The sequence below is a fragment of the Eptesicus fuscus genome, chromosome 7, assembly GCF_027574615.1.
Source record: "Eptesicus fuscus isolate TK198812 chromosome 7, DD_ASM_mEF_20220401, whole genome shotgun sequence".
Lineage (NCBI taxonomy): Eukaryota > Metazoa > Chordata > Mammalia > Chiroptera > Vespertilionidae > Eptesicus > Eptesicus fuscus.
In genome coordinates, this window is record NC_072479.1 from 8,632,614 (window position 1) to 8,660,144 (window position 27,531).

At 46.0% G+C, this 27,531-nt stretch overlaps 1 pseudogene; it reads right to left on the reverse strand.

Annotated features, from left to right (window-relative positions):
* Positions 1–4,568: 4,568 nt before the first annotated feature.
* On the reverse strand, positions 4,569–5,599 carry LOC129149905 (Y-box-binding protein 1-like; annotated as a pseudogene).
* Between the last annotated feature and the right edge of the window lie 21,932 nt (positions 5,600–27,531).

Here is a 27,531-nt window from a genome sequence, read left to right on the forward strand (position 1 = left end):
CCAGGGATGCTTGGCCTCTCCCAGACCCAGGGCCACTTGGGCTCACCCGGGCCTAGGTGCACGAGGCCTCACCCGGATCCAGGGACACATGGTCTCACCCGGACCCAGGGACGCTTGGCCTCTCCCAGACCCAGGGCCACTTGGGCTCACCCGGGCCTAGGTGCACGAGGCCTCATCCGGCTCCAGGGACACATGGTCACACCCGGACCCAGGGACGCTTGGCCTCTCCCAGACCCAGGGCCACTTGGGCTCACCCGGGCCTAGGTGCACGCGGCCTCACCCGGATCCAGGGACACATGGTCTCGCCTGGACCCAGGGGTGTGTGGGCTCTCCCAGACCCAGGGGCGCTTGGCCTCGCCCGGGCACGGGATCCAGCGTCATCCGGGTCCAGGGGCACATGGCCTCACCCGGACCCGGAGTCCGGCCTCACCTGGACCCAGGGGCATGTGGCCTCACCTAGACCCAGGGACGTGAGGCCTCACTTATACCCAGAGGCGTGTGACCACACCCGAGCCCAGAGGCGCGCAACCCCGCCCGCACCCGGGTCTCAGCGGGGCCCTGTCTTCCCGATCCCAATTCCTGCCGGTCAATCCCCCCTCAGATTCTTGACGGACTCGGAGGTCAGCAAGCGCGGAGTCTCCCACCCCATGTCTCATAGGGGCTCGTCTGTCCGTGCTTGGCTGCCAGTGGAGCCGTCCCCTCAGCCGGAGACCGCCGGGGGAACTGCGCCGAGCACGTTCCAGGCCGCTGTTGTATCGCCTGAGCCATAGTTCTTTTGTGTCGCCTGAGCCGTAGTTCCCAAAGTGTGGTCTTTGGGTCACCGGCATCAGCATCATCCCACATACCCCTCCTTTATTCTAGTTGTAGAGCATCTACTCAGCCAGCCCTATGGTGGTCTTGGATGGTGTCTGCTCTGCTCTCTTGTCGTAGTCTCAAAGTTGTTGTGGTAGGCAACAATCAGGCTTCCGCCCTATGCCTCCATCTTGGTCCTCCTTTGTATAGTTAAGTCTTGATTGTTGTTGGTGTCACTGGGGGGGCTCTCTTTGTCTATAAAGGAAGAGTTGCTGTGCAGGAGACACGTTTATGGGCCGGGTCTTGGTGCAGCAAAGCTTTGGCGCTCACTGAATATTCCCGTTGAATGTGTCCCTTATGCACGTGGTTGAAATCTGGTGTCATCTCCCACAGACCACTAGATGCCCTCGTTTCTGGGTCTCCAATGGGGTGTAGATCAGCTACTGCCTTAGGCACTCAGCAAGGATTACAGCAAGAACTGTAGTTTCTTCCTCCTGTCTGAGTGGCCCTGGGGCAGTCCGACTAGAACAGCAGTTCATCTGGTCTGCTGCCAGAGGGCAGGCCACCCACATGCATAAGCCGTTGCTTGGGGCGCAGGTGTGCCTGCAAGACTTGCGGGGCAGGTCTTCAAAACGTGCGGGGCGGGTCCCAGGGTGGGGCGGGGTCTCAGGGCGCCAACAGGCCATGGTGCGGCGAGCCGCGATGGCTGTGAGTCTGGTCCTTCTGCCTTCCACGTATCTAAGTCCCCTCGTTCCGCACTCCAGCGCAGCAAACACTGATTGCTGGGCGCACCTCCGCAAGAGTCCCGCCTCTCCCCGCAGGCATCTGGGTCTCCCGGGGTTCGCCAGAAGATGGATTTCAGGGTGATGGAGAGATAATCTCCCCTAGGTTTGGAACAAAAGCCCCTTTCCCCCGCCACCAGCCAGACCCACGCGCCTCCACACCTCATCCCCTCCGATTTTGCTGGGTGCGAGGCAACAGAACAGCCTTTAACCTCCGCCGCCATCTTTTTCAAACTTCCCAATTTGTACTTCTTAATCCCTTCATTTCAGTCAACTCTACTGAAGTCTAGCGCCGCCGGGAGGTGCACGGAAAGGGCGCCCGGGCCTCCGTCCGGTGCGCGGTGCGCGCGTCCCGCGGAACCAGGCACGCAAGGGCCGCGTGGCTGGGACGGGCGCTGGGCGGCCGCCGAGCTCCAGGCACCGCCATCGCTGCGTTCCGGACGTCGCCGCCGCGGCGTCCCCCCAATTTGTACTTCTTAATCCCTTGAATTCAGTCAACTCTACTGAAGTCTAGCGCCGCCGGGAGGTGCACGGAGATGGCGCCCGGGCCTCCATCCGGTGTGCGGGGCGCGCGGCCCGCGGCACCAGGCGCGCGGGGGCTGCGCGGCGGGGACGGGTGCTGGGAGGCCGCCGGGCGCCGGGCGCCGCCGCTGCGGCGGCATCCCCAGTGTCCCGGGCCGGGCGGCCTGCGGGGGCGGCGGAGTTGCGAAAGTGAGTGAGTTTCCCAGGGTTTCGCCCGGAATGGGGTTCAGTGCAATCGGAGCCGGTGCTTAGCGCACTCCGGAGCCTTTATCTCCTTCCTGCCAGTGAACGCCGGCCAGGTCATCAGCCGCCCCTTCCTCTCCGGTTCCATCCTCCCCGCAGGCGCGTGTGCTCGTGTCTCCGCCCGTTTCTCCATACCTCAGGCTTTTACGGCTTCCCCAACTGTCCCCGTGGCCTTCTCCTTCCCCCCAGCTGTGGGCATTTCAGTCCACCAACTTTCCTGTGGTTCTGGACGATGTCCGTTCTGACCTCTAGTTGTATTTTTGAAATTGTTGTGCCCGGCTGCAGGTTAGGTGTTTAACCTATGCCGCCATCTTGGTTTCTCCCGAGCTTCCAGAATTTAGGGGAGAGTATATATAGATAGTCAGTCATACTTGTTGGCAATAATTTAAAAAAATGAGTTGGAGGCAAGGAAGGGAAAAGTAGTGTGGCCTTGGGGCAGGTGTGGGGAGTCGGGCAGGCAGAGGGCATGGCCTGCACTGTAGGGGCCAGAACCCGAGAAGTTGTAGTATGACATGCTTTGGAATGAAACAGGTGAGGGTGGCGTTGAGGGTTTATCACCCTGATGTTAGGTTTGAGGGACCACAATTCCCCTCACCTCCAGGCAACTGAGTAGTAAACTATATCTGGCCAAAGGTGCCTTTAGAATTATAACCAGAGTAAGACTCAGAACAAGTCAATGACAGAGGCACTCACATTACACAAAGGCTCAGACATAGAAAAGAATGCACATAGGATCAGACATGGGGGAAAAACAACACCTTTTAAGGTGTGTAGTATCTGCATCTAAGCACAATAAATTGATAACAATCTTTTTGAAATGGCTGGCAAGAAAATCTGAAAAAGTTTCTAGTAAAGCAAAGCATAATGAAATGGAAGTTCATTGTACAGTACCTTTAATTGAATGTGATTGGTAGCTCTTTATTTATATTATTGAAAGTAAAAATAAAAAAGACATTGGTTTTCAGGTCAGGTGCTTTACCTTTCCCTTTCTCTTGAATCACTCATTCAGGAAGCCAGCTGTCATGTTGCAAGGATACTCAGACAGTTGATGAAGAGGCTCATGAGACAAGATACTGAGGTCTCTAGCCAATAATTGAGTGAGGCCACTAACAATGATGTGAGTGCACCTGGGGATGGATCCTTCTGCCTTCGTCTAGCCTCCAGATAACTGCTTGACTACAGTCTCACGAGAGACCCGAGCCAGAGCCACTCAGTGAAATTACTCCAAGATTTCTGACTGACAGAAACTGTGATTGATCATGCATGTTTATTGTTTTAAGCTACTAAGCCTGAGGGATGTTTGTTATGCAGCACTAGATAACTGATGCATGGAGAGAAGATCATCTCTATTGCCTGCCAGCCTTACTCTCCCCCTCATTATTTCTGCAGGAAGGGATGTTCAGTTTCCTGATTAGGACAGGGACATTGTCACTTCCTTTGCTGTACAATTGTTATTGGATATGGGGTGATAAATACACACAGAATCTAGAAGAGGGTGCAGACAGTTCTTTTTGTCCCTGTTCAAACTGGATGGAGTGTAGAAAACTATTTTGTGTACCTGCTTTAGAAACTGGTTTAAATAAGAAAAAAAAAAACCACCCCACCAACTTTGTGTTTTACTTATTACAAAAGCAATGATGTCTGTGGTGTAAAAAATGAAAAGGAATAGAAATACTGTTAACAAGCGGAGTGTCTCTGTAAGTATTTCTATCTATTTTTCAAAAGTAGGTGATATAATAAGTGCTATTTTGTAACTTGTTTCTTTGTTTTTGTTTCTTTTTTGTTGTTTTTTTACACAAAGACATTATTTAAGACCTTTATTAGCAGGTGCTTGCACTTAGACTTTTTTGAAAAAATCAAATTGTAAACTTTCATTACAAATTAAAAATAAGATTCTTAAAAATCTCAACTTGACCAGATCTTAAACAATTTAAAAACCTTTAAAGATGTATTGAGAAAAAACAGGCTTTTTTTCCCCCCTTAAAAACACGTTTGCCATTACCAAAAAGAGATGTCTTTAGATAAAAATAATAAAAACCCCATGCTGTGTACATAATGCAGATAGTTCTAGTTATCTGATCAACGGGCAAAAAGCAAGCACGTAAGGTCTTCAGCTCCAATCTTTTGTTCATTTTTTTTATTGTTGGGATTTCATATTCTTGTTAGATGACTAAACCGGATGATGGTAGAGATGGTAAGCCGGCATTTTTTTTTTTTTTTTTTTTTTTTTTACTCAGTCCTGCCCTGCTCAGCTGATGAATTCTCAGCTGGTGGATTGGCTTTCGTGTCTTTGCCATCTTGTGGTTTATGGTTTCCTGGGCGTCTGCGTCAGTAATCAAAGTTGCCACAGTACCGACCTTGAGGTGGCTGCTGATCTTGGGTCTCATCTCCTTGATTTTCCTTATCTTCTTCACTGCCGTCCTCTCTATGCTGTCTTTGGCGAGGAGGGCCCCTGCGGAATCGTGGTCTATAGCCCCCACACATATTCTGTCTCTGTCTGCCTTGTTCTCCTGCACCCTGCTTGTCGGCACCTCCATCCCTTCTCCCTGCACAGGAGGGTTGGGATGCTGTGGTCCACGCCCACAGGTCTCTGCATGTAGTAAGGTGAGTGTCTCTTGTTTTGCGATAGGGCCGGCGTTGTGGGCCTGGCCTTCGGGAGCACTCTGGGATCCTCATTCTCTTCTCCACCTCACTGTTCTGGTAATTCTGCTGGTAGTTGCGTGGAGGACGCCTGCCACGTGGAGAGCGTCTATAACGGTTCCGTCTGCTGCAGTCACTGCCTTGTACTGGGACTCCACCAGGGCCTGAAACATCTGCCGCCTCCGCACCCCCTTCTTCTTCAGCAACATCACACTCCAGTCTCTCCATCTCCCACACTGCGAAGGGACTTCCTGGGGTTATTCTTCTTTATGGCAGTCTGGTGAGCAAATATATCTACCTTGGTGTCATTCCTGTTGATGAAACCGTATCCGTTTCTTACATGGAACCATTTTACTGTTCCCCAAACCTTCCTTGCCATGACCTTCTTGTCCCTGCCGGCAGGTGCGGCCAATGTGAGGCCGCCCAGCCGCTGCTCCCGGCGCCGCTGCCCGCGGTGCCCGGCTCCGTGTGGGCAGCGCTGAGGGTGGGGGCTGCGGCGGCTGCTGGGTCCAGGCCTCGCTGCTCACGGTTGCGGTGATGGTGACTGGGGCGCTGTGGCTCCTCCGGGCTGTGGGGCTGCTCAGGGCTCCCTGGGTCCGCTCTCCGCTCCTGCTGCCCATCAAACTCGACTTGTTTCTTTGTTAAATATATTGTGAGCCTGTTTATGTCAACATGTTATATTACCTACCATTATAATTTTAAAGGGTTGCATAGTACCCCATTAAAAAGATGTCATAATTTCTAAGCCAATTCCTTGTTTTGGACATAAGTTTATTTTTGTTTTTGCTATTATAAAAATGCTATACAGAATATGCTTGTGGCGAAATCTTTGTACCTATCATTGACTTTCCTCCGTTAGGATAAATGATTAAAGTCGAATGGAGTCAAGCACATATATATTTTTGAGCTTTTCCTACAAATTGCCTTCCAGAGAGGTCCTACCAGTTTATATGCTGTGACATTTATTAGTGTGTCTATTTCCTCATACTCTTGCCATCACTGAGCAGTTATCCTTTCTCTTCCTGATTTGGTGTTTAAATAGGAAACACGAGGACTTCTGAAGCAGTCGCTCTAACCCAATGCTCACTCAGATGCAAGGGAACTGAAGAGATTAATTGAGTTGGTCTCACCCCAGTTATGCTCAGAAGATGAGAAGAAGAATGTTGAAGTCATATGTATGTATTCAGGATGAACAAAGATGGTCATACATAGAATATTCACACCCTGGCTGGTGTGGCTCGGTTGGTTGGAGCATGGCCCCATACACCAAAAGGTGGCGGGTTCCCTTCAAGGTCAGGCACAAATCCGGTACACACCCAAGTTTCAGGTCCCATCCCGGTTGGGGTATGTGTGGGAAGCAACCTATTGATCTATTGATGTTTCTTTCTCTTTCTCTTTCTCTCTCTCAAATAAAAATACTTATATTCAACCCCTTGGGTCCTGTAATTATACTTTTGGGAACTTAGCCTAAAGAAAAATCTCAGTGAAGGGAAAACACATATACACATGAAAAAAGTTTATTGTAACATTTTTTATATTAGGGAAATGTTATAAACAATTCAACATATGGGGAATGATTTAAAAAATTGGACTAGATAAATTTGATGGAATTTTATTCAATTGTTAAATTAGTAATTATAAAGATTATGTAGAAACATCTGAATGTGTTCATGATATAATGTTAAGTGCAAAAAGAAGGATATACAACTTTTAGCACTTAAAATGATATGCTGGTTAAATCCACATAGATGAAGACTGGAAGGAAGTAGAAACTGAAAACGTTGTGAAAGAGATTGACACCTATGTTTGAAATTTTCCTTAAAGGTCATCGTGCCATTACAATAAAGAGTAACAATTTTGAAAGAGGGTGAAGAGGTTTGTATAAAGAGGCAAGTGGATGTGCTAGAGGGAGGGTCATGGAAAATTCTTGGTTGGCCTGTTACTTAGGGTGGCCTGGCTGAATGTTGGAGAGAGTGAGTGAGGTGCTGGAGGCCAAGAGGCCTGGGCTCGGGGCCAGGCTCCACTTATCCCAGAAGTCTGAGCCCAGACAAGGGACTTCACTTCCTGCAGCTTAGTTTACAGAGCTGCAAACCTGGATGAATAAGGCTACTTGGGCTGTTGTTGGGGGCAGGGGACAGGAATGCATGGAGCCAGGTGTGCAGTAAGTGCTCTTGTATGCTGATGACTGTAAAAAGTGATGCTGTTATTTTTCTGTCATCTTTTCTTCATTATCAGTACTACACTAGAGAGAAGGAAATCCGGGGAAGCTAAAATATTTGCCAGTCTATTTCTGGCAAATGTAAAGCACACGTTCTGCCAGGATAGAAGGGAGTGAGGGAATGAAAACTCCCTTCTCAGCTGGCCAGTTACTGAGCAGGACTAGCCAGCACCTCTACTGCCACTCTGTTAGGTAATTTCTCTGTGCACCTTAAAAGTGTTACAAAACCACACACTTCCACTGGGTGCCACAGGAGAAAAGTTGGTCATGAAAAGATAATGGCCAGAAAAAAATTTCGGAATACAGAGACTCTTCCATAAGATCTATCCCTGTGTTATTTGTAAAAATCAGTTATACAATCTAATTTGGAAGACAAAAGTTGTTGCCTCTTTTTAAGCAGTAGTTTGAAGTCAGCCCGGAAGAGCAAACCACACTGAAATTTGCTGTATGACGTCAGCACAATTTGCCGTTACATTAGGATTTCTAGAATCCCTGTGACAGGGAAAACGCAGAGGGTGAAGAGAAAATGGCCCGACTTATCCTCAGCAGAGACACCCAACGGCCGTCCAATGCAGAGAAAGCTGTGACCTGCAGAAGTCCGTGTCTCTTTGACCACAGGCCAGAAGGCAGGACAATTGATCAACTATATCCACCCCTTTTATAGGGGAAAATAATTTACCACCTTGTTTATCCCAAGTCTTTTCCATCAAATTCCTTGTCTTATTGAGAAGCTTTTTTCTTTTTCCTCTTCAAAAACCCTTTACTAGTAGTAGTGACAACAGCTCAAACAACTGGCATCATTGCAGCATGAGTGTGCAGGTTTGGGGGTCCCTTATCCAGGCAGATGCCATTTCAAAGGATGCTTCTTTGACTGTGGAGTCCGTGTTATCTGGGGATTGGGGAGTTAATCTCTACTCTCTCTGTTGTGGGAGGAAAGGAAAGAAGAGCCAGACATCCCTGTGGCATCTGTCTCCTTTTGTTCCCTGGAATTATGGAGCCCAGTAAACCCACCGAGGCTCTTGAGGCAGGCAGGGCCCTCCTTCAGACTCCAAACCAGATGGTGTGGATCATAGTTTTAAAGATCCCAGGATAGACATGCTGCAGTCTCCCTTGCTATCATCAGTGCTTAATTGTTTTTCATCTGAGTAACCTCTTTTTTAAAATTTATACCAGCAATAATGGAAATTTTTAAATGAACACCCCAAGAAAACCACATGCAAAGGCTCCCTCCCCCCCCAAATTGCCATAACCCTGTTGCTTACAGTTTACATTACTGCAGAGAGAGCTGGAGTTCAGGAGGCACAGTTTTATAGAAATAGAGTGTTGTTGAGAGCTGGTTACAAGTGCAAACCAGTACTTGTAACCAGCTTGTTCCTCAGGGGACAGGGGCTGCTTCACCAAGGGCTCTGCCTGCGGAAGCTCCAGCTCAGAAGCAGGCCCTGGCCTTAAGCTCACACGTGTCCCAGCCTCCGGAAGACAAGCACCCTCGCTGTGCTCTTGTCATACTTCGCTCTGCTCCAGGATGGGGAGCGAGTGAGGTGTCACTGTGCCCTCTGGCTAGCCCCCCACAGTGTCTGACAGTGACTCTCTTGGATTAAGGCAGGCAACCTACGGACCAGGTGCCAGACTTGGCCCTCCATTGCCTCCCTATCCCCCCACTCATGCCCTCACCCCCCTGTTGTCTGTGTCTATTGGTTAGGCTTATATGCATATACATCATTTGGTTGATCTCTCCCCCTTACCCCCACCCTCCCCTACCTTCCCTCTGAGGTTTGATGGTCTGATTGATGCTTCTCTGTCTCTGGATCTGTTTTTGTTCATCAGTTTATGTTGTTCATTATATTCCACAAATGAGTGAGATCATATGATATTTATCTTTCTCTGACTGGCTTATTTCACTTAGCATAATGCTCTCCAGTTCCATCCATGCTGTTGCAAATGGTAAGAACTCCTTTTTTACTGCAGCGTAGTATTCCTGCATCTTAAGAAAGAAAGGGATCTTTCTGATTTCTTTCTATTTTACTGATGAAAAGTCATTAGTGATGAAATCTAAGATCATACTCCAGCACAGAGAGATTACATCTCTTGCTCATTCCTTATCTATGTGGCGTATCTATCACTGAAGAAAATTCTATTGTTCTGCCAAATTTAATTTTCATATATCATTGAGATGAGTGCAAATTGATTGCTTGTTGTTGCTAGACTCACTCCAGACACTGAAGAAAAGTGGACTTGCATTGTGCCTGCTTGGAAGTGCATGGGGTAGGGCAAGGGAACCCAGAGAGACCTACCAAGGTTCCTGGTCATGCTTTACACTGGCAATATGCCAGGCATTTTACAAGCATGCTCATTTAATATTCACAACCTCCAAGAGAGGTTGGTATTATCTTTCCTGTTTTCCAGTTAAGGAAACTGAGGCTCAGAAGGTACAGAGGACCTTGTACAAGGTCACAGAGCTGGTGAGTGGCAGAGGTAAAAGTTGAATTTCAAGTCTTTCACATGGACTCTCAGCAGTTATAAATGTGATATCTCAACAGTATCACATTGTGAGAAAGACTAGTTTTAAATATCAAAGGTTTCAAACATCACTTGGGTGGGTACAAATTACTTCAAAATTTGTAACTCTGATCTTGAAGACCCAATCATCATCTCCTCCTGCCTCCTGGACATTTCCACTTGGCCATCCTTCTCAAAACTATAGCTCAATGTGTGAACTCAAGGAATTACCTTCCCTCCAAAACCGAGGACCTCGCCCATGCCTCCTGTTACTGCCCTGTGTTTTCAGTGGTACATCTTCCAATCTCCTAGTCTGAGTTCATTTAAACCCCTCCCTGGGGATTCTTTCTCTAAACTATTTCCTACTTCCATCTCTTATTTTTTATTTCCACCACGCCTAGGGCTTAGATTACTGCCGAAGTTAAATACATCTCTCACGAAGTTGTCAGAGTTGAAACACTGCTTAATCAAGTCAGATTCTTCAAATTATGGTCCTCAATTTTATCTGCATATTGGTATCACTTGAGAAATTTAAAAAATACCAAGAATTATCTAAAGTCTTGGGTTTTCCCTCTTCAGCATTTCAAGGGCCATATCAGCATTATTTGTATCTCTGAGATCAGTGATGTTGTCTTAGGTTCTGGGGATCAGACACAGTGCGTAGGCATTAGCGAGTGTAACTCTAGCCATACTCTTGTCTTTTTGGCCTGCGTGAAGAAGGCAAGGCAGCTTGACTGCCAATATAAAGTCAAGTAGTAAAATTTAGCATTCTTGCACCTTCCACTTTCCAGTATTCCCCCCTGAAGGTATCTGCTCTGTTTTCCAGTGACATACTCAGGGAAATGTTGATGCAATGGAGTCTTCGATCCGCCCACCAAAAGGCCATGCTTCAGAGTTGCCAGTTTCACAGTTTTCATATTTTGTGATCAACTTTATCAGAATTCTCTTGTAGAGGAGAGTTGGTTGGCAAACCTGACCAAATAATTCAGAATGTAACGGCCTCATGTAGTGTTTTAAAACTCATGTCTCAGCCCAGGCAGAGTGCCTCAGTTGGTTGAGAGTTGTCCTGTGCACTGAAAGGTTGCCGATTCGATTCCCGGTCAAGGCACATCCCTGGGTTGCAGGTTCGATCTTTGGTTGGGGCACATATGGAAGCAACTGATCAATGTTTCTCTTTCACATTCTCTCTCTCTCAGCATGTCCTCCAGTGAGGATTAAAATTTATGCTTCACGTAACACTAGTACTATAAGGTGCTAAAAAAAAAAAAAAAGAGGAATTACATTACCAAATAAATCTGTTGAGATGCACTTTAGCATGTTAAAGGCTCTGGGAAGGCCTGTGTTAAACACTTTTGTTTAATTCAGTTTATTCTATTACAAATAAGTTTCCCAAACATCTTTGGCCATGGAACCCTTTTATTTTCAAGCACCATATTTCAATAAAACGAAAACTCCAGTGCCTATAAGATGTATTATTACTTCAGAGATGTTAAAGCAAGAGAAAATGACCAACGATGATTATAAAATACACTGATAGTAACCAACATTCAGATTTCAGAGATGTTAAAGCGCGAAAGATTGTGCTTCTTAGTCTTAATTAAATCCACTGATACACAATAACTTCCTTTGAGACCAGGGTTTTTTGCAACCACTGGGAAACCAGTAGACAAGATACAGATTTATTTTAATAGGGATGTTTTTGGTATACTCCAATGGTAGAATATACAGGATGTGGTAGAACGAGCGTAGAGGAAGCATTTGAGGGGAGAAGAGATTTTCAGCAACAGCCACGGGTCTATTTTCAGGAAGACCGGAAAGGGAGGGACAATGTGCTCATTACCAGCAGCCTAGGCTCTGACTGGCAGAAGAACAGGATGGCTCAGTACTGGAGAGAAGAACGACAGACCCCAGAAGCGGAAAATGCCCATCCGACGTGACTTCCCAATGCTGAGGAACAGCCTCTGGTTAGCTCATTGAGAGGTATCCTGGAATTGCAAAAGGTTCGTGTGTTTTAAAATCAGGTGGCAGGGCTTGGGTATAAGTGTTGAATACCAGCTGTGCCCTGTTCTGGCTTTGTAAACTTGACTGAGTTTCTTCTCTGAACTTTAGTATCTTAATACTTAAGTAGTATTATCATAATAACAATCACCAGATAGATTACATTTAGATTGTATATAACTGAAAGCTGACTAGGGTGGTTTATCAATGTAAGGCTTTGTTTTTTTCACATTCTCAGAAATTCCAGTGGGGGAGAGTTGGTGATATTGAGAAGGTTGCTTCTCTCTTCCTGCTGCGTGTCCTCAGTGTGAGGCTTTTGTCTCCATGTTAATTTCTTTGTAGTCACAACATGGCTGTTCCACCTTCCACTAAACTCTACATTCCATGCAGAAAGGTGAAGGAAGGAAAGGAAGAAAGGGAAGCCCCCAAAACATTCCTAGAGATCTCTAGCCAGCTTCTAGCTGGAACCTGTTGGTCAGCATCCATTTGCATCACTCAGCTATGTGGGAGCCTGAGAGATCTGGGATTCTGCTAGAAAGAAAGAAGGCAACTGTAGATTTGGGTAAGTACCTAGAAGCATTGCTGTGAGAGATGTGGATGAGACAACACATGAATGTGTCCAGCTCAGAACAGACATGCAACCAATCTCCTTCTTTTTATACTTCCCACTTACCCCTTTTTCATGGTTAGAAAAGATGTAACTTGTGGTCATAACACAGAGTGGCATGTAACCAAGAGGGAGTCAGAAATCTGGCTGTGAGACCTTTGGCCCAATATACACAGCGGAAAGAATGGACAGGATGGTTTGCAATAGGAAGACCACAGGGGATGTCAACATGTAACCTGGAAATAATATTCTATTTCAGATGGAAAAGGTCAGTGTTTGGGTTAAAGTGCTTCCCCACCTACCCCAGCAGGTAAATCCCTTCTCCTCTGTGCTCCCAGAGGGAACATGACACACATCATCTGTATCATTTTATGACACCTCTTTTATTATTAAATTCCTTTTTAAAATTAAAATATAGTTAATATGCAATATTATATTATTTTCAGGTGTACAAAATAGTCACTCAATATTAAAAATCTAACCAAGTGACCACCACACAGTCTAGTAACCATCTGTTATTGGACAAAGTTATTACAATATTATTATTATTTTCTTTTCTTCAATTACATTTTACATTCAATCTTATTTTGAATTAGTTTCCATTGTACAGCATAGAGGTTAGCCAATCATATACTTTTCAAAGTGTATCCCCTGACATATCCACTACCCACCTGGCACCATATAGTTATTACAATATTATTGACTATATTTCCTATACTGTACTTTATGGCTATTTGTAAGTACCAATCTGTACTTCTCAATCTCTTCACCTGTTTCACCCAATCCCCCCAAGCCCCTCCCCTCTGGCAACCATCAGTCTCATCTCTATTGATGAGTCAGTTTCTGTTTTGTTTGTTCGTTTATACCAGTGATGGCGAACCTATGACACGCGTATCAGCACTGACACGTGTAGCCATTTCTGATGACACGCGGCCGCTGAGGCGGCTGTATGCTGAGGATGAAACATTTGTGAAATAATGTTTTTCCCTCAAAGTGACACACTACCCGAGTTATGCTCAGTTTTTTGGCAAAGTTTGACACACCAAGCTCAAAAGGTTGCCTATCACTGGTTTATACTGTTCTTTAGGTTCCCCATATAAGTGAAATCATATGGTATTTGTCTTTCTCTGACTAACTTATTTCACTTACCATAATACCCTCTAGGTTCATCCATGTTGTCACAAATGTAAGATTTCATTGTTTTTTATGATCAAGTAATATTCCATGTATATATGTACCACCACTTTTTGATCCACTCATCTATTGATGGGCACTTGTGTTGCTTCTATACCTTGGCTATCCTAATAAAAGAGTAATATGCATATTAACCATCATTCCACCACACCCACAAGCCACGCCCACCAGCCACGTCCACCAGCCAATCAGAGCAACTATGCAAATTAACCCCAACCAAGATGGCCGCGGCCACAGAGAGCAGGAGGGAGGCTTGGGTTTCCCTGGCAATGGAGGAAGCCAAGCTTCCCACACACCCTGGCAGGCCCAGGCCTCCACTCAAGGGTACAAAGTTTCAATTATAGAAGGTAAATAAATTCCAACAGAAATGGCTGCCTCCACGGAACGAACAGGAAGCTTGGCTCCGCTCCAGGCTACAAAGTTTCAATTGTAGAAGATAAATAAATTCCAGATACTAGGGCCTCCACTTGGGTCGCTGGGGGGTGTGGCTGGCCTGCAAACCACCACAGGCCCCTTGCCCAGGCCACCCCACGCCCCAAAGGAACCCCCACCTTGATCCAGGACACCCTTCAGGGCAAACCAGCTGGCCCCCACCCATGCACCAGGCCTCTATCCTATCTAATAAAAGAGTAATATGCAGATTGACCATCACTCCAACACACAAGATGGCTGCCCCCATGTGGTCAAAGATCCTGCCCCCATGTGGACACAAGATGGCCACCACAAGATGGCCAGCAGGGAAGGGCAGTTGGGAGGGACCAGGCCTGCAAGGGAGGGCAGTTGAGAGGGACCCAGGCCTGCAAGGGAGGGCAGTTGGGGGTGATCAACCCTGCAGGGGAGGGCAGTTAGGGGTGACCAGGCCGGCAGAGGAGGGAAGTTGGGGGCAAACAGGCTGGCAGGGGAGCAGTTAGACATCAATCAGGCTGGCATGGGAGTGGTTAGGGGGTGATCAGGCTGACAGACAGAAGCAGTTAGGGGCAATCAGGAAGGCAGGCAGGCGAGCAGTTAGGAGCCAGCAGTCCTGGATTGTGAGAGGGCAGTTGGACATCCCTAGAAGGGTCCCAGATTGGAGAGGGTACAGTCTGGGCTGAGGGACACCCCCCCCCCATGCACGAATTTCGTGCACCGGGCCTCTAGTTGTAAATAACACTGCAATGAACATAGGGGTGTATACTTTCGAGTCAGTGTTTTGGGTTTCTTTGGATGTATACCCAAAAGTGGAATTGCTAGGTCATAGGTTGGTTCCATTTTTAATTTTTTAAAGAGCCTCCATACTGTTTTCTATAGTGGTTGCACCAATCTGCATTTCCACCAACAGTGTACAAGGGTTCCCTTTTCTCCACATCCTCGCCAACACTTGTTTGTTGACTTATTTTATAGCCATTCTGACAGGTGTTAGGTGATATCTCATTGTGGTTTCAATTTCATTTTCTGATGATTTGTGATATTGAATATCTTTTCATATGTCTATTGACCATCTGTATGTCCTCTTTGGAGAAGTGTCTATTCTGGTCCTTTGCCCATTTTTAGTTGGATTGTTTGTCTTTTTGGTGTTGAATTGTATGAGTTCTTTATAAATTTTTTATCTTAATCCTTTATTGGATATATCATTGGCAAATATGTTCTCCCATGCAATGGGTTCCCTTTGTCTTTTCATTTTATTAAAGGTTTCCTTTGCTGTGCAAAAACTTTTTAGTTTGATGTAGTCCCATTTGTTTATTTTTTCTTTTGCTTCTCTTTCCTGAGGCGATATATCAGAAAAAATATTACTAAGAGACATGTTCAAGATTTTACTGCCTATATTTTCTTCTAGGAGTTTTATGGTTTGTATTCTTACATTTAATTCTTAAATTCATTTTGAGTTAATTCTTGTATGTGGTGTAAGAAGGTGGTCTACTTTCATTTTTTGCATGTATCTGTCCAATTTTTCCAAAACCATTTATTGAATAGACTGTCTTTACCCCATTGTAGGTTATTACAGTATTATGTTATAATCCCCATGACATTTATTTTAATCAAAAATTTTTAATAAATGAAGTTAGGTATAGTACTTTATTTTTACATTTACCCCAATTTGTTCATACAACTCCCTCCTTTGAATAAAAGTAATGTTGAGGAGTTTTCTTAGTATCTTGTAATTATTGATGCCCCTGGACTAGAGAAACTCCTTAAAAACTGAGGGAACCTCTATACACTATTATCTCTGCTTTAATTGGTTCTAGCTTTGTGAACTCTGATTCCCTCTGGCTTACAAACGCCCTTTTCATGCTTCCATCCAATCAACTGTCTTTTGGCACCTCCTTTCCACTCCCTGGCCTCAGTGCTATCTTCACTCCTAACCTTCCTAACTCTTTCTGGTCATTCTTGGTTTCACTTTATTTGCTTTTGCCTAAAAGATATATGACAAAACAACTCTGCTTCTGAACACCTTGGCCTTTTCTGTATTGCATAAAGCTGGGAGGAATCTGAAACACTGTCTAATCCTACCTGCTCATGTCACAGATGTGTGGGGCTCTGTGGTCAAATGAATGCAGGAAATCCTATGTTTAAAAAGTTAAATATTCATAACTACTTTGGAGAATATATCTACCCTATGGCTTAGCAAGTCCTCTTAAATATTTCCCCAAGAAAAATGAAAACATATGTCCACAAAAAGACTGGCACAAGAATATTCATGCCTACCTTATTCATAATAATAAAAACTTGGAAATAATCCAAATGTCTGTCAAAGGAGAATGGGTAAACAAATCATGATATTTATATGTATATACATACACACAATGGAATACAACTCAGCAATTTAAAAAAGAAAATAATGAATCACTTATATACACAACAGTATTAATGAAAATAAAAATAAAATCTCTCACACTGAGTAAAATAAGATAGACCCTCGCCCCCCACAACCCTTACCCCCAAATATCCACACAGCATGATATTCTTTTTTGAAGTCTAAGAAGTAGTAAAAGCAGACTATGGTGGTGAGCAGTCAGACACTGGTTGCTGCTGAACAGGGGTAGGGGATTGACTGGAACGGGGAAACTTTCTGGCGTGATGGAAAGGTTCTATATCTTGTTTTTGAAGGTGGTAGATGAAGTACTGCATTCATCTCTCAAAACTCACAGAACTGAACACTTAATAGCACTGCATTAATTATACTGTCCACATGAATATACTTTAATGAAATATTTTTTAAAGTTAAACCTATTTCTTTATTATGGGACTTTCCAGCAGATATGCATTGTCCATCCTTAAGAAGGAGACACAGGTAGCTCAGCTGGTTAGGGGTTGTCCTGATATGCCAAGGTTGCAGGTTTGATCCCTGGTCAGAGCACATAAAAGAATCAACCAATGAATGCAAAAATAAGTGGAGCAACAAATAGGTGTTTCTCTCTCTCTCTCTTTGAAGTAAATAAATTAAAAAAAAAAAAAAAAACACATGACACAGTATGGAGTGTTTCTTAACCACATTTGAAGACAGACTACTCTTTGAAGGAGCATCAGGGAACAGAAAACGCTTTAGAGGATGTCACAGTTCGCACATTGACCCGGTGCATTTCACTGTGTTGTGTCTCTCCTGCTGAACATATTCACACTCATGTCCATCCATGGATGTGGCCCAATGCAACTGCCTTCTTGTTGCCAGACTGGGTCCTTCTGTTGGCACCCTCATTTCTGCTGGGCCACTGGTCACTCACCAATGCATACTGCTTCCGATGGCAAGGGACAAGGTTGGAGGGGGGAGCATGTCCATCTACGTGTTAACAGGACTTTGCCTATATCAGTCATACAGTTTATTTATTTAGTCACATTTGCCTCCATTCACTGGTTTACAACCTACATTTGTGTGAGAGCCTCTAGGTGTCTGTCAATTGTGTAATTCTCTGGAGACACAAAACTGAGTAAGCCCAATTCCTGCCTTAGTGGGAGAATCACACAAACACGACTTTGAAACAGTGCAGGACCCTTGAAACAATACCACAGTAGTGGTTGGGGTGGTACTAAAGATCTTGACTTTATCTCATTCCCTCCCCAAGGACATATGGATTCCCTTTTCTTCCTATGTCAGTTCCATTCATAGAGTCTTTGCAGTGCTATTCGTATTTCTCCTGAATGCTCACCATCTCACGGTCAGACTGGGACCCAGGTGGTGATGTATCTGTTAGTTCAGTTCTCAAAGTCTTTGTTATGCTTTCGTGATCAAATCCACGCATGCATAACTTGGAGGTGAGCCCAAAAGTTAGCAAATACCTTTATGGATTTGTTTTCCCCAACTCCTTTCTTTCCATGACCTCCTAGGTATTCTTCAGTTTCCTGGGGGTTCTCCTTTTTGTTCAACAATCCAGAAATCTGGGGTTTTATTTACCCTGCTCTTCTGTACAACTCCAATGACTATGCGCATGACTCTGGCCAAGTGGTAGGAGCACAGAGAGAGAAAAAAGCCTGCTCTCAGGACCACCCCTCCTTTGGAGAGGAAGGTTCCCCTTCCTTGGCATTTTCCATGCTGTGAGCCTTCCATGTCGCTGCTGTCACTTCCAGAAGACTCCTTCCTCACAGCTTGAGTCTGCCGGGACTCTCTCTGTCCACACTGCTGCCCACTTCAGAGTTGCAGGCTACCTCGAGGCCTGTCCAGGAAATACCAAAGGTAAATCCACAGCCAGGTTGGTGGTACTTTGAATTCTTGTTTTCTTCCCCAATTGACCTGCTACTCTACTTTTAAAGAGTCCTCGAATAGTGGCTCATGCATTCTGTCTAGGTGTTATTGCTGTTTCACTGGGAGATAGGTGGAGATGCTTACTGCAACTTAGCCAGAACCGGAACCTGCTCATTTGCTTTTGCTGAACCATTTTTCCAACATCCCCTTGGGCTGAGAACTGGGGGCACTTTTCTAGTTACAAAGTTAGAATGGGCATGTCACTGTAGGAGTTTAAGATGACCATTGTCAAATATGTGAGTTTATATATTTGTTTGAGTCTGAGTCTAATTAAGTATTCAAAAGACAGTGCTGGCTGTTATAGGCAATGTGAAAGCTCTGAGGAGGGGCCACGTCCTTGTCCCAGACTGAAGCGGTGGACACCATGTTCTTATTCCCAGCCACCCCTGATGAGCCTCCTTTACCTGCCCAGCAACTGTGTTCCCGCAGGCAGCAGCTGGTCTGCAGCTCCCTTCCTAATGGCCAGTGGGCACACCTAGTATTCTAGTAGGGAGCTGCCAGCCCTGCATCTCTGCAAGTCCCTTTTGAAACCTTCTTTTCACCTCTTTTCTTTTATCATTTCTTCTGCCAGCCCTTTCTGTGGAATAATGTGAGTTTAGGAAAGAATTATTAGATCCAGACAACAGAGGGGATGGGTGGAGTGTTTATATGAAGAAATGAGGTTCTTACAGGTTGTGAATATTGTGATCAAGGCAGGAGCAGTCCTGTGTGGGGAGAACGCTGCAGTGCAGAACACTCTTGATTGATAAAGGTACAGTTGTTCTTGCCAATGTCACCCAAGGGATAAACAGCTTGGCCACCATAAAATCTCATTAGTCCTGGCAAGTGAATGAAGAAATGTCAAGATTTGTGGCTCCAGTCTAACGAAAGCCATTATCTCAGGAACATCTCAGCAATGTGCTATGGATCTATTAGAAGATTTCAATTTACCTGTAGTAGGTTTGCTTTCTTTTTTTTTCCTACTGGAGAAATACATTTGGCCTGTTTTGTTGTTTTGGACTCATATTCAGAGGACTGAAACTTATCACAGTCCTTCTTCCAAAAAAAGTAAAAAACCAACCACTTGCCTGTCGTCCCCCAGCACACACAGTCTTAAAAGAGATTCTGTTTGTGCAGTGACAGGGCCAGTTTGATGGGCACACAAGTTGAATGACATGGCTGAAGCAGTAATGAATTCAATTGTGGCTAAAAAACATGCTAAGGATTTAAGAAAAACTCAGAGAGTCTCTGAAAAAGAGACATTGTCAGAATTGTATTTTCCTCTTTTGTGTATTTGGTGTGTATAGAAAACATTAAATCTCTCTATCTCTGAATGTATTGTTGTATGTTAGGAGCTTACTGGAAATAGTAAGTTCTAAAATCTAATCTAATAATAGACAAATATGCAAATTGACCACACCTTCGCTACACCTAAGCCACGCCCACCAGCCAAGCCATGCCCATCAACCAATCAGGACGAGTATGCAAATTACCCCAACAAAGATGGCGGCTAATTTGCATATCAAGACAGTGTCGAAAGAAGCCAAGAGCTGCAAAGGGGAGTAAAGCTTCGAAGAAGCAAGCAAGCCGGGGGGGGGGGGGGGGGGGGAGAGAGGAGAAGGGAGGAGCGAAGTCAGGGCCGGGGGCGAAGGGAAACGCGGGCGGGCTGGAGGAGAAGGCGGGGCCGGCGGCAAGGGCGGAGCGGAGGCGGGGCCGGGGCCGAAGGGAAACGCGGGCGGGCTGGAGGAGAAGGCGGGGCCGGCGACAAGGGCGGAGCGGAGGCGGGGTAGAGTGAAGCAGGAAATCCTATTGCAGGATTTTTCCTGCAACGGGAAAGCTAGTTTAAAAATAATTAGAGCAATATTCTATATCTATAGAGATATGTCACTATAAAATGTATCTTTATCTTTTTATATAACTACTTGTGATCTGGTGCATTAAATTCGTACACAGGTAGAGTCCCTAGGCCTGGCCAGCGATCAGGGCCAATCTGTGGGGCAACCAGCAGGGCAATCAGGGGGCCCCCACTGGCACCTGCCTTGGCCAGCCCGGAGCCACCTGCTCGCCACCCCCCCACCACTGCCGCCCGTCTCCTCCCTCTGTGGGAGGTGACCTGCTGGGTGATTGGTGGGGGGCACCGGCCTGCTCGCCGGCTGGCCCTGCCCCCTGCCGCCACTGCCGGTTGCCACCCTCTGCGGGATGACCAGCAGGGCGATCAATGGCGGTGGCCGGGGGGTGGGGGGGGCTGCTGGCACCTGCCTTGGCTGGCCTGGGGCCTGCAGGCTGGGAGCAGCTCCTGCATTGAGCATCTGCCCCTTGATGGTCAGTGCACGCCATAGTGACCGGTCATTCCACTAGTTGTTCTGCTGTTCGGTCGATTTGCATATTCGACTTTTATTATATAGGATGTAAAAAAATATGTATCAAAGAGCTAAAGGTATTGTATTTTCAGCAGTGTGGCTCTTCATTATGTGTCTGCTTCCCAGCACTGTGTGGACCATGATGTGCACATACACACAGCTTCCTCACTCCTGATGTAAACTCGACTGCTGGGTTCCTGGGCCTCACACCTCTGAGGCAGAAGGCATTGGGCAGGGCCCCAGCATCTGCATTTCCAAACTGTTTCTAAGACAAGCTGGCAGGGGACACTGATGCTGACCATCCACCGACCACTCTGAGTATTGCTGCTCTACACGCTACTATCTCCATCACTAAATTCATCACAGAAAACACTAATCCATATGTGACTTGCTGAGTTGAAAGGCATTTTTAGAGGTTATTCAGATAAATCATCACTTTAAACTGCTATCCACAGCACAACTACTCTGATTAGGCGTTAAGTCAAAGCAGGTGACTGCAGTTTTATGTCCGGATACTCACAGAAACTGAAGCTGGTTGTTCTGGTTGTTATGTGTTGTTAATCTTGCAAAAGATAAGATCCCATTATGCAACACGGGATAAATTACTATTCACATAACAAATGGCAGAGTCTCCTAAACCATGATAGCTAATGCCAGGGACTAAGGTTATTGGTCACTTAAGCTTTTTCACTTGACCTTCAAGCTGCAATCGTTACCTTTCTGTATCTTCAACCATCAAACCTTTTTTAAAAATTAACTTTAGGAATTATTAAGGAACAATAAACTGTATCCATTTAAAGTATATACTAATCTAACTTTTTAAACTACGAATTTACTAATGATATTAATTTAAAATTATTCAATACAAATTAATAATTTTTAAAATTCCACACAATTGGAAGTACTAGGTGAACGTCAGAGGGAGCAAGACATGAGTATGGTTTCATCCTACTGGTCACCCACACACTAGGAAGGCAAGGGGGAGAAAATGGGAAGCAGGATGTGACAGTCCAGCAGAACATTGGAGAAGTTTCCTGGAGGCCAGGGGGCCTCTGTCCTCTAGCACCTACAGCCCAGAGCCCAGACACCCCCAGGAACCTCGGAAACACACCTACCCCTCCTGAAGTTGGCCTGCTGTGCTCAGATAACAAAGGCCTAGGCTAGGGAGCATTTTGGCTGTGAGAATGGAGTGAAGGGGACAAATTTTTGTCATGCCTTCATGGTCGTCCCTTCCTTTTTGTTCCCAATGTCCCCATCTTCAGCCAGGACCTCATCACCGCATACCTGTTGCTTCTGGTCTCTCCCCACACAAGTCCATCCTGCATATATCCACGTTCATGCCACTTTCCAACTAACAAAACCTCAGGGACTTCAAGGGTAAACTCAAACTCCAGTCTAGCAGTGGAAGCCCCAGCCCTGTAGCCTGAGCCCTAAGTGGCTTTGTCAATCTCTCTCACCTAATTTCAAACACCAATCACCTGGCATGGGGGTTCTCCTTGCCTTAGCTTCATGTCATCCCTCCTGCTGGACACCCTTCATTTTCCTTACCTGTATTCCACAGTCTACATGTAGCTCTCTATCAGTTGTTCTCTATACAGATTCCCTTAGAATTCTTTCTCTTCCATATTTCTCTCCCACATTTCTGTAGCTCTATGGTTGAAGTACTTACTTATACACAATAATGAAGTGTCTATATTTTTAATTAAAGTCTCGTGAGTATATTCTATCAAATGCAGAATAAACTGGTTGAAATCAGGGGCCAAGTTGTGGAATGCTTCTTGAAATTTAAGATCCTATGTAATAAAAAATGGTTTCCTAAATGTGTACCTCCATGACTTATTGAGACTTTCCATATAAATATATCACAAATCTGGAAACAATCCTTTGTTAGACCATGTGTCTTATTTTTAAAATATGCTAAGTATTTTTATAGGCACTGAGGGAAATGTAAAGTGCACTGATAATAGTGAATATTTATTGAATTCTTACTGTGTATTGGGTTCTTTTCCAAGTGTTTTCCATGGAATAACTGCTTTAATTCTTCCAACAACCTTATGAGGCTGATACTATTGTTATTCCCATTATACAGCCATGGCAACCAAGGCCCGCATAAGTGATGCCATTGCCAAGGTCAGAAGCTTGGGCCAGGAAACTGGGCCTGTGCCCAAGAGCTTAACCACAGCACATACTGTATCTCATTCATATAAGCAGAGTATGAAATGTAGGCTGAGTTGAGGCATAAGTAGCAGAATTGTAATTAGAGGCCAGAGAAAAAGATCTTGATTATCATGTCCAGATTTATGCCCAAGAGATGGTAAGATGGAACATAACTTCTATATAATGAAGGTGTTATATTCTATTGGTAGAGCCTATTTTTGGATCCTTTTTCTTATCCTATCTAATAAAGAGGGAATATGCTAATTGACTGCCATGCCCTCAAAGATGGTGGTGCCCATAGCCAATAAGGAGGAAATATACTAATTGACTGCCCCGCCCTCAAAGATGGTGGTGCCCAGTCCCCTCAGCCCCGCTGGGGTGGCAGGCGTGTGGCAAGGCTGGGCCCACCCCCAGGCAGGCCCGGCTGCTCCGTGCACCTGCCTCTGGAGTCCCCCAGTCCCTTTAGCCCCCCAGCCGCCCAGGGCCAGCCTGAGGCACAGGCAAGCCTCGGATGGCAGCTGCCCAGCCAACGCCCGAGGTGCAGGCAAGCCTCAGATGTCTGCTGCCCAGCTGCCCAGGGCCGGCCCGAGGGGCAGGCAAGCCTCAGATGGTGGCTGCCCAGCCGCCCAGGGCCACCCGAGGCTCAGGTAACCAGGGCCGGCCGAGGCTTGTGCTACTGGCAGTGGCAGCGGCAGAGATGTGATGGGGTGTCGCCTTCCCCTGATTGCCGGGTCGCCTCCTGCCCCTGAGGGCTCTCGGACTGTGAGAGGGGGCAGGCTGGGCTGAGGGACCCCTCCTCCAGTGCATGAATTTTCATGCACTGGGCCTCTAGTGTCTTTATAAAGAAAATATAGTCTCCAATTTGATATACTCTGTATATGTTAGGTATAATTTAAATTACTTTAAAGATACCCGACTTAATGTCTAGGCACGTTGCTGAGTTTTTCATTTTTGGTTTTAGCAAATGCTTAACCTTTTCTACCACACTAGTTGGAAATTCTCCCATGGGAGTCCTATGCTCTTTAAATATTTTAAGGTTGCCACACTTCCGTTGGCTCTCCAGAAAGCCTATTTTGACCCTAAGCCCCTGAGAGTAGCCCAGCTCCATTCTCTGCACACTCACTGCAGCACAATAAAATGCTGCCTAATTACTGCCTTTGTGGGGTCCCAGAGGTGTATTTGTCTGCAGACTATAAACTCTTCTCAGATGAGAGATAAACCTCTTTATTATTTAAATCTCTGGGTCTTGTAACCAGAGTTTACTCCAACCAAATTGTCTCCAGTCTTGTGAGAGAAGTGGTCAAATGAGACTATGTAATTCATCTTGAGATAATTTCTAATGGGACCAGTTTAAGGGAATGTTTCTTTCCAAGTAAAGGGGGATTCCTTTTATTTATTTTGTTTCTTCATTTGTAGTTTGAAAAGGATTTTTCGGGGGTGAGAAGTTGAGGAAGTATTACTTTATCTCCTATGAAGACACAAAGTCAAAGTTCTAATTATAGTTATACTCTGGACTTTTGCTGGATATTTTCTTCAATAATGGCTTCTTTAAGAAATTTGAGCCAAATAGCTAAAGCTATGTTTTTACTAGGAACTGAATAGTTTTAATAGATACAAAATATGTTGCATTTATAAAGTAAATTCATGCTTATTTAGTTAACCCTAAAATGAAACATATAGAATGTGGTAATTCCCAAGTGCATTGGAATTGAATGGAAGAAGCTAATCCTATATAATAAAGAGGTAATATGCAAATTGACCCTCACACCTTCACATCACAAGATGGCTGCCCCCACATTGTCACAAGATGGCCACCCCATGTCATCACAAGATGGCCACCACAAGATGGCCACCCCCATGTCATCACAAGATAGCCGCCACAAGATGGCCACCCTCACATTGTCACAAGATGGCCACCCCCACATTATCACAGGATGGCCAGAAGGGGAGGGCAGTTGGGGGCAACCAGGCCTGCAGGGGAGGGCAGTTGGGGGCAACCAGGCCTGCAGGGGAGGGCAGTTGGGGGCAACCAGGCCTAAAGGGGAGGGCAGTTGGGGGTGATCGGGCAGTTAGGGGGCTATCAGGCTGGCAGGCAGAGTGGTTAGGGGCAATCATGCAGCCAGGCAGGCGAGTGATTAGGAGCCAGCAGTCCTGGATTGTGAGAGGGATGTTCTACTGCCTGTTTAGGCCCAATCCCTGGATTGAGCCTAAATAGGCTGTTGGACATCCCCTGAGGGGTACCAGATTGGAGAGGGTGCAGGCTGGGCTGAGGGACAACCCCTCAGTGCACAAATTTCATGCACTGGGCCTCTAGTATTGAATGATGCATGATTATTTCCTTATTACCCATGGAGAAAATTGTAGAATTGGCTACTTGTACATTGTATGCTTATTTTCTGAGATTAAAAAAATATATTTTCTTATTGATTTCAGAGAGGAAGGGAGAGGGAGATAGAAACATCAATGATGAGAATCATCTATCAGCTGCCTCTTGCATGCCCCCCATTGGAGATCGAGCCTGTAATCTGGGCATGTGCTCTTGATCAGAATCGAACCTGGAATCCTTCAGTCCACAAGCTGATGCTCTACCCACTGAGACAAATAAGCTAGGGCTATTTTCTGAGATTTTAAAAATAAAATTAAGGTATTCAATTTTCAAATCCATATGACTTAGGGAAGTTACTATGGAATGTTTTTGAAATGCAGAACTTATTAGAAAACAGTACCAAGGATGGGAAGTGGGAAGGGGCTAGGTACAGCTCAGGCTTCTTTCTCCTCTGGGCTCACCTCTTTTCTAGCAGTCACACATTGCCCATGGTATTTGAGGATCTGTGATTCAAGGTCCAGGTCCTGGATCTCTTTCCTAAGTGACTTCAGATACACTCGGCTCTTGGACTTCCATCTCTAGAATAGTAGATGGATTTGTAGTCTCTACAGTAGGTGTTCCCACCCTTAGCTGTCAATCAGAAACATGTGGGGAACTTTAAAAAATACTGATGCCCAGTTCTTCTCCTATTCCCATATTTGAATTTTAATTGGCCACAATGGGGTCCAGACACCTGCATATTTATTGAATTTACTAGAGGCCCAGTGCATGAAAATTTATGCACTGGAGGGGGGTCCCTCAGCCTGGCCTGCCCCCTCTCACAGTCCAGGAGCCCTCAGGGGTGGGAGGTGACCTGGTGATCAGGGGAAGGTGATGCCCCCATCACACCTCTGCTGCTGCCACTGCCGGCAGCGCAAGCTTCAGTGGGCCCTGGTTACCTGAGCCTCGAGTGGCCCTGGGCAGCTGGGCAGCTGCCATCCGAGGCTTGCCTGTGCCTCAGGCCAGTCCTGGGTGGCTGGGGGGCTGAGGAGACTGGGGGACTCCAGAGGCAGGTGAGCAGAGAGGCCAGACCCACCTTGCTGTGTGCCTGCTGCCCCAGCAGGGCTGAGGGGACTGGGCACTGCCATCTGTGGCTGTGGGTGCCACCATCTTTGAGGGCGGGGCAGTCAATTAGCATATTCCCTCCTTATTGGCTGTGGGCGCTGCCATCTTTGCAACGGTGTGAGGGTCAATTAGCATATTCTCTCTTTATTAGATAGGATTGGGGTGACATTGGTTAATAAAATTATACAGGTTTAGGTATACAATTCTACAATACATCATCTATATACTAGTATTGTATTGTGTTTTGTGTTTACCACTCCAAGTCAAGTCTCCTTCCATCACCATTTATCCCCCTTTTAACTTTCCCCAACCCCTTCCCTCTGGCAATCACCATAGTGTTTAGAGATAGCTGAATATCTAAAGCTCTCCAGGTGATGCCCATTTGCTACAACATTGAGAACCACTGCTCCAAAGTCACTCTGAGGAGAAAGAACTTCCTCCTTCCTCACTGGCCAGCTGTTGGTGCACCTGTGAAGGTGGTAGCAACAGGAGTGTTATATAGGCAATGGTAGGCTGCAAAACCATTGGTTGGCTGCAGTAAAAGGCACTATCAAAGTATAAAGATGACAACAAGTATTACTCTTATTATTTTGTTAGCAAAGATTACTAAGATGTGACGTTACCCTCCCAGTTAGAAAATGCTTCTACATATATCAACAGGTGTGTTCTCATAAGCACCTGTGAGGCAGATAGGGAAGGTATTATGCACATTTTTATAGGTGAAGAAATGAAACTCAGAAAGGCCAAATGTCATGTCCAAGACCACACAGCTCTGTAGCTAGCAGTGTTGTGGTTTCTGATTGCCATTCCCTTGATAGAATCCAGGTTTCTGATTGCCATTCCTTGAAACAAATCAGTACTATTACAAATTAGAATCCCATTTAGTTCCAGTTACTCACTCACTGTGTGACCCATGGGCTGTTGTATCTGTCTGCCAGCCTGATCAACCCCCTAACCACTCCCATGCCAGCCTGATTGATGTCTAACTGCTCCCCTGCCAGCCTGTTTGCCCCCAACTTCCCTCTTCTGCCAGCCTGGTCACCCCTAACTGCCCTCCCCTGCAGGGTTGATCGCCCCCAACTGCCCTCCCTTGCAGGCCTGGTCCCTCTTAACTGCCCTCTCTTGCAGGCCTGGTGCCTCCCAACTGCCCTCCCCTGCTGGCCATCTTGTGGTGGCCATCTTGTGTCCACATGGGGGCAGGATCTTTGACCACATGGGGGCAGCCATCTTGTGTGTTGGCGTGATGGTCAATCTGCATATTACTCTTTTATTAGATAGATAGAGGCCTGGTGCATGGGTGTGGGCCAGCTGGTTTGCCCTGAAGGGTGTCCCGGATCAGGGTGGGGGTTCCCTTTGGGTGTGGGGTGGCCTGGGCAAGGGGCCTGTAGTGGCTTGCAGG